Below are 13,580 nucleotides of genomic sequence, written 5' to 3' on the forward strand. Positions count from 1 at the left end.
CACCTTTGGCTAAATACTCGCTACACCTAAGGTCCGATAATTATAATGTATAAAACTAGTGTTCATTTTTTTCCCGTCGCATTATCTGTTACAGAGTTTACAGTGCACGCAGCGAGCAGGCGACGCACTCTGTCGTCAGTTTGCTGTGTTCATGAAGAGATGGCGCCACAAGCAAAAACCATCGTTAACTTAGTCGTCTGCCGTTTACCCTGGAAAGTTTGTTGGTCTCGTTGTCTACAGGAAGGGAAGGACGCCTTAGAATTCAACCAGGCAAAATTCAGTCCTAAATGCACGTTTGGTAAAAGTTGAAGCATTTTACGCGCATGCCCCGATTTTCCCGACTGGCTTTACAGCGCAAGGATCCATTTGAGTCTCACTACACATTTTGTGAAACAAGTTTTAAAAATAATTTCCCGGTTCAGTCTAACACGAAATTACGATAGTTGATAATGCATCAAATATCTAAAAAAATTCCGACGTAGAATGAACTCTGCAAGGGCGTGCTGATAATGGGCCCGCCTCACATCAAGCTGAAGAACTCAACAGATCACGTCTTACGTGCTTCTATGATTCAAGGATTCCTATTTAATTAATATTGCGAGATATTATATATATATATATATATATATATATATATATATATATATATATATATATATATATATATATATATGAAATTATGGACAGAATAAGGTATTTGTTTTACTTTTTTTTAGACTATGCAGGAAATGGCTTCCTGTTTTGAGTGAGTTGGGTCAATATCTCATTAGTCGAGACGGCAGTTGAGTTCGAAGAAAAGCATTCGGATGCAACATTATTTGATGAATTTGGGCTTTTGGCACAAATGACGTTCCTGTTTTTGTTTTTAGGCTAATGACTGCCATAGCCTTGGGTAAAAGTATTTCTTGAAAGATTTTAGGCTGGAGTGAATTTACCTTACATTCAAAGTAAAACTCATGTTTCTTTTATAACTTTCGAATTTCAGAACAGTTAAATTATTTGTTGCAACACTATATTACTAATTAAAATTGTACGTAGTTTGGTAATCTCTCTTCATATATATAGGGTGTTCTTTCTCTAGCTTTATAGATGTCTAAAAAAAGCTGCCAAAGTTGCACTTATGCGTATTGTGCAGGTGAGTTATACGGCCAGAGGGGCATAGTAGAGAAACTAATTGTAACGATCAATCGGCCAATTAATTAAAACTCGTTACTTAACTTCTTATTTAATCAAAATAGGCATATGGTTTCTATTAGAAACTTGCTGAGCGTCATCGAAAAACCACTAAATTATCAATTTTCAGAAAGACTGAGCGCGTGAGAGGCTCAGTAGTGCACTAAAGTTACCACTCGTGAACGAAGTACAAGGATAGTGGTTGAAGAACGCGTATGATTAGATTATCATCGCGTTCCGCCACTGCGAGCTTTGCGTCCGGTGTACGAGTGGTAACTGTACTGCGCCCCCAATTGACCCCCGAGCTTCAAGTCGTTATAAAAAGAGTTGATTTAGTAATTTAAGTTTCTAATTGAAACCTTATGTCTATTTTGACGAATTAAAAAGTTAATTAGTGAATTTGTATTAACTAGCCGACTTATCGCAAAGATTAGCCAGCCACATAATGTCCCCCTGGCCGTATAACTAACCTTCACGAGCCGCATAAGTGTACCTTACAAGACTTATCAGCATCGGTAACCGCAGCGATTCCCATCTGAACGAGTGCTGCAGGAGCAGGAGGAATGCAAGCAAAGCAGGCGCGAAGCAGCCAATAGGGACTTCGGACCCGACTAAGGAAGAAAGGGGCCGAGAGAAGCGTTGTACGCGGAGGAGCAGGTGGACAGAGGCATTCTCGTTGGTCGGCCATGAGCGACATCTTTCTAACGACTGAGTCGACGTCACGCGCGACCTCTCTCCACGACGTGTCCGTCTTGCTCCGACAAAAAATATATCCAAACAGAAGAACGGAACGAAACGTTCCCGCTGAGAATGTGCACGCTTTCCGCTTTCCGTTTTTAATTTGGACACTTTTTAGCTCGAAAGTCGAAACGAGACGCCGTAGAGTAAACCGCGACGTGCGCGTCGTCACCCTGCAAAACTATATCACTATGACTCAAATACAAACTCGCAGACAGAAAGTGTGCACGCGCACCACACACAAACGCTGATATACACGCAGACGTGCGCATGCACCCAAATACAGACACACACAGCCATGCACTCACAAATTCACACACGCAAACAAACATACATAAACACATACGAACAAGCAGTCACGCACACGGACGCACATACACACACGTATACAGACCCACATACACACACACACATGCGCGTACACACAAATACCCGCAAACTCATACACACCCGTGAAGACACTCACGCAAACACAGGCACACATAAGCAAACAAACAGACGCGCAAACCCAAACCACGCTTGAGGGCATGAACGGAACCGAGGTTGGGTGGGGTGTACGACTTCCTAACATGCATGAATAATGGCCGGTATCAGGAGGGTCGCTCGTGCATACGCTCATCCGCCTCGCGCGACTGATGATCGTCGCGAACATTAAGGTTTCCGCTGCGGGGCCTTTCCGGGACTCGCGACGGCGTTTTCTGCCGACGTCGCGCCGACTTTCTCGCCCCGCGTTCTAGCTCTCTTGACGAATGCCCTCTTCTTGTGGCCCTTTTCGCTAAGCGAATTTGTTTTGTTTTCTTTTTCCTTTCCGTACGTCGTCGTCTAGAAAAGACGCGATGCAGAAGCAGGGCTGACGTGTCGAGCAAAGATGCGCGAGCACGACCGCACTTAATGAAGACGCCGTTTTCTGGTAAGTGCGAGGAAAGTAAGATAACGGGACCATTAGGATCCGAGACGCGGCTCCTGCACCTTAGGACGAGAGATGGCGGTAGGGTGTTTAAAATGAGCGCTGTCTAATGGTAGTGAAATATGAGAAGAAAAAAACGCACAGGAGAACAGAAGATTGACAAACGCCGATCTTTCAACTAGACACGAAGGGTGTCTTGGTGGTCACCTAAATTGCGCATGCCTCTCAATAGACCGATCGCAACAGCCAGTTTGACTACGCCACCGCTGCCGCAATGCATCGAGGGAACTTAAAGGCCGGTTCACACATACAGCGGAGCGCTAAGTTAGCGCTACGTGAGCGCTCCAAGGAGCGCTCATGTGGCTCTTCCTAGCGCGTGTATAGCGCACGGTTAGCGCTTCAGCAGCGCTCTATTAGCGCTTCAGTAGCGCTTTATTAGCGCTCTCACGCTCTTTATGCCGTGCTTGCTGCTGCGGAACAGCGCGTGCACGGCGATTCCTTTGATGTCGTTTTAGAGTGCAGCTCTCAGGCGCCCGTTACCGGCTTCAGCGGCGTCGCCATAGGCGTCGGCGTCGCCGTCGGCGTAAGCGCGCGGTGCATTATGGGTAAATTTCCCCGCTAAATTTAGCAGAAAAAATTCCCCGCTAAATCTAGTGGGAAAATTTCCCGCTAAATTTAGCGAAAAAATTTCCCCGCTAAATCTAGCGGAAAATTTTCCCCGCTAAATTTAGCGGAAAAATTCCCCCGCTAAATCTAGCGGAAAATTTTCCCCGCTAAATCTAGCGGAAACATTTCCCTGCTAAATCTAGCGGTAAAATTTCCCCGCTAAATTGAGCGGAAAAAATTCCCCGCTAAAGCTAGCGAAAAAAATTTCCCCGCTAAATATAGCGGGAAAATTTCCCCGCTAAATCTAGCGGAACATTTTCACCGCTAAATTTAGCGAAAAAATTTCCCCGCTTCATCTAGCGGAAAAAATTCCCCTCCAAATCTAGCGGAAAATTTTCCCCCGCTATATTTAACAAAAAAATTTCCCCGCTAAACCTAGCGGAAAAATTTCCCCGCTAAATCTAACGGAAAAATTTCCCCGCGAAATCTAGCTGAAACATTTCCCCGCTAAATTTAGCTGCAAAATTTCCCCGCTAAATCTAGCGGAAAAATTTCTCTGGGGTGTCACGTGATTCCCCAGGTCACGTGACCACCCACGTGAACCCCCCTACCCTGAGGTCATGTGACCCCACCAAGGTCACGCGACCTCGGGGGGGGGGGGGGTGTCACGTTACCCCCCTCCCCTTTGACGTCACGTGAACCCCATCCCAAGAACACGTGACCCTCAGTACCCTTCCCTCCTCCTCCTCAAGAGCTGCGCTCTAATTCGGCGTTACAGGGAGTTGTAAACTGCTTTCACTTTTTCCTTTGGCATTGAAAGAAGAGGAAGTAAAAGAGCCGCTCTCCAAGCAAAAGGTCGGGCAGGGGTTCCAGAGTCATAGACTGTGAGCGACTAATTGATTGGGTACGACCTCATCGCTTTCTATTCGATATGTGTGACCCTGTTTTCAAAGGACACACAGTTAAAGAGACACAGTCCCTCAGCCTAGGAACAAAGCTCGCCGGGTACCCGTCGGTATCTAGGTGGCGAAAAATTTTGCGCGCCCAGAAGGCTCCTTTTGTCGTTAAGCCGTCTACACACATATGCACTAATTGCGTATGTAAGAGCATTTGTCGCGTTACTATTTCAGCGTCCCACATGTCCGCCATAGTGCTGCTGATGCACCCAGCCACAGGAATCGGAACCGCAGTGCACGCACTAATCCGCAGCAGTTACCGCGGTACAAAAGCGCTAACAAGGCGCTACTGAAGCGCTAACAAAGCGCTACTGAAGCGCTAACAAAGCGCTACATAAGCGATAATCGCGCGCTATATTAGAACTAAGTCACGCGCCAGGAAGCGCCACATGAGCGCTCCTTGGAGGGCTCACGTAGCGCTAACTTAGCGCTCCGTTGTATGTGTGAACAGGCCTTTAGTCTTTCTGCACGAGCGACAACCTCGCCGGAGCTCTGCGCGTGAATAGAGCACGAGCCGGCAAGAGCCCTCTAGTGCACTAGTGTTTGCCTCCTATGAATTAAAGTTATGGCGGCGTCACGCATGCGCCGAGCGTTGAATGAGATCGGTCTATTGCGTTTCACCTCAATAAATCTGTTTTTGCTGTTGAAAGATCCGTGTATGCCAGTTTTGTTGTTGCCTTGTGTGCTTTATTTTTTTTCTTTGTCTTTTCCTAACTACCCTAACACGCTTCATTTATTCCTTCTATTTAATGGTTAGAGAACTTGTCATTCTCAGAAAGTAATAAAACTAAACTGACACATCGGAGGTTTATGGAAAAGATAGCAAGCTAATCATAAATGCTAGTGTTAGTTTTTATAATGGTTTACCCTCCTCCCTCCAATTTGCTGACTTTAAACCGTGACATTTGTTTTTACCGCGGTTTGCGTAGTTTTTGTTTCTCGGGGCCGAAGATGAATCAGTCTTGCTGCATTTTTTATACTGCAGCTTAAAAAAAACTTAACTATTGTTTTGACAAATCACGTGATTGGAAACAGACAACGAAAGAGAGACATGGCCATCGGAAACGCACGATTTACGAGTCGTTGCATTACGTTCGCTGAAAAAGGCAAGACAAAAGGACAAAGAAAATCCCCCACTCAATCGACATAAAACGTACATGCGTTTTTCTAATTCACGATGCCTAACCAATTTTTGTTGAGTAATTTTACATTCATAACTTATAATTCTTTTTTTTTTTTGAAATAAGGGTCTGAGGTCGTCTGCTGAGTTTGTTCCCTGTCTCTTCTACTTTTGATTCTTTAAAGATTTTTTCACCCAGTCTCAGGTATTTTAACAAAATGGTAAACGATTAGTACCCTGGAAATAATCATCATTGAGGTTTGAAAGTCGAGCGTCACACCGGGGTGCAAGCATCCTTTCTATGGTTTCTTGTAACCAGTAGTTTTTCAATGCTGCGTGTATTACGCGTTCAGCACTTGAGATTATCTATGCTTTTTTTAGTTTTTTTTTAAATAGTTTGACTGGTCACCCACTTTAAAAAGTGGCTCTGTTGATTCACTGGCCGAATTATTTACCCCTGTAGTAAAAGGTGGAATTGATCAATTTATTCTAAAGCGTTCTTGGAAACTTAAAAAAAAGTATTCTTCGTGTTATTCAAAAGATCTGTTGTTCTAAATGCGCAAAAAATAACACTGTCACGAAATACACAAAAGATACGGATAGGAATCGTAGTATTTAGGTTAAGTTTTTATCGCGCACTCGTGAAAAAGTTGTTTATACATGACGAGCGTGTTCATTTAAGAGTAGTGGAACTATAGTCTGTTACGCAAACCACATGCATTTTTGGAAGTTTCCCAGTTGACACACGATACATAGTGTACAGTATATCTGCCTAAGAAATGATTTGCGGTAGCTGCCCAATCCGAAAGACGTTGCTCACTTATTTTCGAGGCACTTCAGTAGTTCCTCTTCTTCAGATGTGTTTCAGGGTTGGGGATCTTCTAATGAGTATATACACTGAGGTATTTTTACGGCTAGCTAAGTTACTGTTTCTAACATAATAAACGCTACGAAAAAATGTAAAGACAAAATTAATATTTCGATGCGATTCCATTCTAAATTGTATTGTTAAAGGTTATTTAAACGCATTTGCTTTAATATTAGAACATATATGTACCATCAGTGGAAAGAGTTCATTGTTATGCCTACACCTTGCGTGCCTACTTCTTCCGTGAATAAATATCGTCCTGTATCTTTTCTTCGTTCTTTTTTTTAGATTTGTATTCGAGTTTCTAATGCATGAAACGCGTCTTTTTATCTCAAACAGCGCATTAATTCCCATTAACATGATTTCCTCAAAAGGGTACTTCGGTGATATTTTGAGCTACCCCAATTAACTATTTTTTTCAAAATCACCGGTCTTTACACCTTTAGGTATGCTACTTTGTATCACGAAATTCAAAGTAGTTATTGAGAAATCGGCAAGTGAAGAATGATACCAAAACCATCATTCATACATACACGCGCTTTTCAGTGCCGTGACGTCAGGAGAAGGCAGGCTTGCAGGTCGAGCAGGCAATCTAAACAATAAACTGTGCCGAGCATTTGTTTCGTGCTGCTGCGCGGGTACTGGAGCGAGCTTCCAAAGCCTTCAATTGAGACCATGAATCTGCTTGTAATCAGTTTGGAACTGAGTCTACAGTATAAAGAGTTAACCCCTGCCTTCCGCTGTCGTAATTTTTTCATTGTTGCCCGTAGAGATTTTCACTTTGAAAAGCACGGCGAGGACCAAAATTATAAATTTTATATAACTTCGCGAAAAAACATATTTTGGTCCAATCTTTGAGTTACTACTTCAGTGATGTTTTTTGGTGTGTTTACAAATTCCCAGTGAATCGGGCACTGTGAAGAAAACGCCAAGGTACCCCTCACGCCTTAAGGGTCTTTCCTTAAAGACACACCTGTATAACTTTCTAGATTATTCCGTGCCTCGTGGTTTAAATAATTGTCAAGTTTATGTTATTTACCTTGATCTGTCGAAGGCGTTTGATAAAGTGAATCATACTTTGCTTTTACATAAATTCTCACTGAATGGGCTTTTACCAATCATCCTAATGTGGTTTGATAGCTATCTGACTTATACCCTTGTTACACGGGCACACTTAACTGCAGTAAGGGTAAGCCACAGTTAGCGCACAATACTTGCCGACAACATTCTGCTTCGATGCAGTCAGAGCTATGGGCGAACGTGCGCTTGAGCATCTTGAGCACCCATCAAAGCAGTGCACGCGCCCTCTTCATTTCTTTTAAAATAGCTGTCCGAGGGTATAGTGCGGTATCTGTGCTGCCATGTAACAGCAGTTAAAGCTGAGTTAACCGCAATTAAGTGTGCCCGTGTAACAGGGGTATCACCGCCCATTTGTTGTGCGTGTTTTAAATAGCTTCTCAAACCCATTTTACCCGCCATCAGGAGTATCACAGGGCTCGCATTTGTGACCTATTTTATTTCTTGTTTTTATCAACGGCATTTCCACATGTGCAATAAACTCCAATGTCTTCCTATTTGATGATGGCTTTTTTTTTCTCTCAGAATTCGCTCGTTTGATGATTGTAGGCGTCTGCCGGGCGATGCCTCGCGTAAACTAGATTGGTGTTCGGCAACTTTTTCTATTAATTAATCTAGACATAGCTAATGTTTTGTCGTTTTGTAAAAAGATAAAAACTAATTCTTCATCGGTATGCACTTGATAGGAAGACTATTTCTTGTGTGTCAATGATTCATCATCTTGGAGCGTTTTGGGATAGTCCTTTTCCTTTGGCTGCAAGGGCACTAACATTTTCTGTTCTGCAGTTGAAATGTGTGGTTTAATCCTTCGCATAACTCGAAACTTTGTCAATCTAGCATGCATTTTTTTTTTTTTTGCATGCATACTTTGTTCATTCTCAACCCTTATCTGATGTAGGCTCGAGTTTGGTTTCATAGAATGGAGTTTGCGCAGTGCATCTGATACGGCTCGAATAGAATCTATTCAGCGACGTTTTGTTCGTATAGTCTATGACACATTTTCGCCGAATACATTTTTATAGTTATAAACGTCCATTAGACAAGCTAGATCTTAAAGTTCTGCTCGACAGAAGGCCGTCACGTGATGTTGCTTTTTTGTACAAAATTATTCACGGTGCTATCAACTCTGATCTTTTGTGCACAGTGAACTTCAATGTACTTGCTCGTTTAAATAGGCGTGCTCTTACCTTTTATCCTCATAATCAACATACTTTATCACCTATAACCAGAAATAAGTCATATTGAAATAATTTTGGGAATACAGATTACGATATTTTTTTGCAAATATGATAATTTGATGAGGCAGCTGAACGATATGCTTACACTGTTTTAATCGTCTGTTTTTATACATATACACAAACATTTTTGGATATGTTTTTTTTGCAGATTTTAGAGACAGCTGTTTTAACAGATCATTGTTGTTCATGGGCCCATAAATAAAGACAGGATGATGATGATGTCTTTGAACCTGATAAATACAAGATTGCCTTCTTGTTGGGGTTCCTCAGGCTCTAATCTTGTCCTCACCTGCTTCCCCCCCCCCCCTTTTGTTTTAATTGTTTTTTCTCTCTCTTTTCATTTTTAAGCGAAAAGTGACGTGCTCATTAATAAACACCTTGGTAGTAGTATCCCGAAAGAGAACATTAAGCGTCTGTTCCTGGCGTTCAAATTACCTGAAGTGTATCGTGAATGCCTGACAAAAGATGCGTTACACCTCTGGATAAAAATCACAAGTACAAAGAAATGCTGCTGTACTTGTGAAAAAAGAGCGCATTGCTTGGGCTCCCTGTCTGGTCAGAAAGTAAATAGGCGTGCCCGCCGTTTCTAGGCTCTAGCGGAAGAAAGAACTGCATCGTCGATCACTTTGTTTGTCGAGATGTCAGCGCCCTTCCGCGTGTGGCTCCACGATGTATTTTTACGGTAACGAGAACACTTCTTGTCTTTTTGTTAAAAGATTTTTGTCGGCTTAGGCGTTTCATGGGAAGAAGCAAGCTTGGATAGCTTCTGTGAGAAGAAAGAAAGCCAGACGTCTCAGCACGGCAGCCGAACGACCAGTTCCAAATCTGCAGCGCTAATCTTTTTTTTCTTTTTTTTTTTTTTTTGACGCAGTGTTTTAGGGGAAAAGCGCAAAAACTTTCACTATCTTAAAAATTCGACTAAGAAGGTTTGAGCGTCCCGCGTTCGGGGTGAGACAAAAACAGGCACTTTCGAGAACAAGAAAGCAGGACTAAAAAAAAAAAAAAAGAAAAACTCATGTCCGGAGTAATAAACGCGAATCTTCGCGATTTGCCACAGAGTGCACTGTGTGGCAAAGCGAGGATAGCCACAGACATCATCATCATCATCATCCTCGTCGTCGTCGTCATCGCCATTGTCGTTGTCAACATCATCATCATCATCATCGTCATCGTCATAGCACATCACCTATCAACTGTTCCTATACAAATAAAAAAGAGAGCGCATGCCGCATGTAATCCGACTCTTCCCGTGTCTGCGGTGTTGGCGATTTCGTAGCTTCATGGAGCCTTAAGCGCCGAGGCAGTCGGTCTACACCTCGCGGTGTTTTGCATCAAAGCAGCGCTGGAAACGTCGGAGATGTGCGTCGGTGCATACGTTGGCTGGACTGCGCTAATAGTCGAACTATAACGCCCCACAGTGGCAAGAGTCGACTCCGTAATGAATATATATTCTTTCCCGCATGCATGAAAGTGGAAGCGAAGAAGAGGAATACCACAGCGCGTATCAGAGCGACGGCTTCTTTTAGGTACCGGTGCCAAAAGAGGATTGTGGTGACTATTGATGCGTGCGCTATTCGAAAAGTTTCAACTTCCACCTTGATACGCGGCACAAATTACACTCTGCTCCACGTAGACGCCAAGGTTGACTGAGCACCCTCAGCAGAATATTCGGTCTTTTTGCTTCTTCAAATATTTTGTCGCGATCATCGTAATATTCATTAATTTACTCATTAATTCATTTATTTTTTTATTGTTTTGTGCCCACGAAGAGTCGCTGCATCGGTGATGATGCACGAACAGTGCGATTACATTAAATTGCCGCCAGGAGTGCGTGGGCCTGGGTGATATATTTTTATAGATGGGAATAGGAAACATGACGCATAGCGAATTGCTGCGTTATCTTTGACTGTATATTGTTACACGCCATTTAAAATGTATAGCGGTTCAGGTAGGAATTTTGTTGGTAGAGGCTTCTACCACTGCGAATCTAATCTTCAGAAATATGAATACGAATGCAGCGTGCAAGTTCATCTTCTCTTTAAGTACCTTGTGCGTTTGGTTTACCCTCCAGATGAGCCCACGTGCTTTTTCCCCCGACCTCAACCAATCGCGACGGGCGCTAGGCTGCCTCGTCATCCGGCGGTCTCTGAACGTTCTCTATGTTGCAATTTGGGTGGCGTGATCCTCTTTTACATTCTGATTCTCCAAATATGCCTTACGTTCTTGGCATACTTGCTTTCCGCATATGATGGCTGGAAACTACGTTTACATAAATACTGCTCGAATATACCATCCCCTGATTTACGCGACGAATCAGGTTGCTTCTTAATAGAGCCCTGAGGCCCAGAACAGATGAAGGGGAAATAAAACACAAAATATCAATTTTTGTTTCTTTGTACTCAACTTCAAACACTTCCGGTAACATCAAATGCGATGGCAGCATTCCTCGGTTTGCCGATTCCGGATTCTTCGAAAGATTAACCTTTCTACATAAAGGTAAACAGCTGATTGACCTACTAAATTACGGCCATCCGTATTCGGTCGTAGAGATTACTAGCGAGGGATTATGATCAAGTTCAGCTTAAATTAACAAGTGTAGTTAGAATGCCTGCACCGCAGCCACTGCAGAACCCAGGGATCCTGGGTTCAATCCCCACCCCTGCCCGTTCCGATCTGGATGAACATCATACCGGCGTGAGGTCGTGTATCACCACTGCGTGGTGCACGTTAAAGTTCCAGACAAGCGGTTGTACTGCACTGTCTAAATTGCTCACCTACAGCGAGTGACTCGTCACAACTTTGAAATGGCTGACACGCTGTATAAATATCCACACAACCCCAATTATTTAGAACTCCAAAGAAAACAAGCTGGACATAGCGCCCCGTGTAGTTCGATCTCCTCATAAGCGCGACAATGTTTTCAGATTCAGTAGCAACATGGCCAACAGTCAGCATTGATTCAAGCTCTTGGCTGGTGCCTGATCTGTATATCGGTTCCATCAATCCCCATGCCGAGAAGCATATCCGAGAAACTCTATTCGCAGCTCTCTCTCTCTTTCTCTCAGACTAACATTTTCCTTTACTTTTGGGCTGTGAAACCCAAGTGCTTTCAGTTTTAAGGCGTCAGCGTACCACTCTCAAAAATCCCTCAGAGGCTGCGCCCGTAGCACAGGAAATTGTGCGAACATTTTGTATGGTCCTCCTTGTTCCCGAAAATTGCGAATGACTGCTGCGTCGGAATTCGCCTGGAGCTCGTGTTCTCACTGATTTGACACGAATCTAAGTCGTAAGCTGACGCATCACTCGTGTCCAATCACTGCCCCACGTTTGACTCTTTTAGGTGACGCAGAAATTTCACCCCTACGTTCTCCCTGTTTAAGAAGTGTTGAACTTAAGAAAGCGAGAGAAAGGGAGAGGGAAGCCCTCCGTTGTTTGTAAGGGTCGATTCTATGCAGTCATTTTGCAGAATGCCTTTTGGAGAAAAAAAAGAAAGAAAGCGATAGAAATAGCCGTTGTCTCCGTTGTCTTCTACAATCAGTTATATACAGATATTCCCTGGAATATTCTTGGCATAGAAAAGAAAGTGAAAGAAAGCGAAAGGGAAGTCGTTGCCTCGGTCGTTTGCTAGATTCGGTTCTAAGCAGCCATTTCCCAGAATTCTTTTTGGAGCCGGGCAAGGAGGAGCACGTCCTGCAAAAGTAAGGCAATCTGTATCTCAGCGCACTCACCCGGAAACATCCTCATGTATCCCACTTCGCTGCCGAAGTATTGCCACAGCAGATCCGGGTCCTTCCCGGCATTCTGTCGGAAGGCCTCGTCCAAGGCCTGAGACCACTTGAGCCCGTTCAGAACCTCGGCGTCTGCAGGGACAACATTGGGATCAGGGTCCAAACAAGATACACGACACAACACACAATAAAACACACGCATGTCATCGCACGAATTGTAAAATATAGTTTATTTTGTGCCCGGAGATTCATCTTGTGTTGTTCGTTTTCTTTTTTATTTAATAGCAGAAACTTTATAAGACAAAAAAAGTAAAGTTTCAGTATGCAGTTCACTACGAGAATTTTTGTGTGCTAACGTTTCAAAGCTGCTGATGAGGTTATGCATCCGAGACAAGTTTTAGAGCGTTTAAAACCAATAAAGCAAGATAAAGAGTTGAAAAACTGCTGGTGAGATGGTGTAAAAAGGAAATGTGCATGAAAACTCCCTCCCCCCCCCCCCCCCCATTAGATATTCAAAATGTAAAAAAAAAGGAGACACCAGCCCACCGATCATTTGCGAAATGACTACAGGTATAGTCACGGTGAAAGTACGTGCTGGATCGCGCTCTCTGCTGGCGGAGAACGTTATGAAGGGATCATTTGACCGCTTCGCCAGAGTGGTGGTCCGTACAAAATGTGAATAAAATAAAAACAAAACAAACGTTGTGTGTATTCTTTTCTTGCTTTTTAAAGGCACTTACCAGTAATAATAATAAAAAAGCTTATTGAGAACTTTCGAAGAAAAATACGATACCTTTCTAAACTCTCCCGCAATTGCCAACTACGTTTATTAAAAAGAAGCGCGTTCACTGACTTCAGTCGAAGCTTCTGCTCACAGGACGCCTCGGCGAGCACGCACCTTCTTCGTAAATCTCCAGCGGGACGTGGGCCCCCGAGTAGGACTCGTTCACGTAGCGGTGGAACTTGTCGCTGTAGCGAAGCGAGCCGTCGCTTTCCGTGAGGTCCTTGAGCATGACGGTGCCCAGTTCCTCCCGCTGCGTGGAAAACACGCGCACAGCGTTGGTCAGGACCACCCGTGGGTGCATGCTTCTGAATACTCGCGTCTGAACAATCCACGAAGCCCACCGAAGTCCTGCTAGTGTTTTTAAAGCAGCGCTCACGAATCTAAT

General features: G+C 43.6%; 1 pseudogene; it reads right to left on the bottom strand.

Annotated features, from left to right (window-relative positions):
• Positions 1–13,580, bottom strand: part of LOC121047770 — an 84,076-nt pseudogene that overhangs the window by 61,477 nt on the left and 9,019 nt on the right.

The sequence above is a fragment of the Ixodes scapularis genome, unplaced genomic scaffold, assembly GCF_016920785.2.
Source record: "Ixodes scapularis isolate PalLabHiFi unplaced genomic scaffold, ASM1692078v2 PGA_scaffold2__306_contigs__length_199485367, whole genome shotgun sequence".
In the NCBI taxonomy this organism is placed as follows: domain Eukaryota; kingdom Metazoa; phylum Arthropoda; class Arachnida; order Ixodida; family Ixodidae; genus Ixodes; species Ixodes scapularis.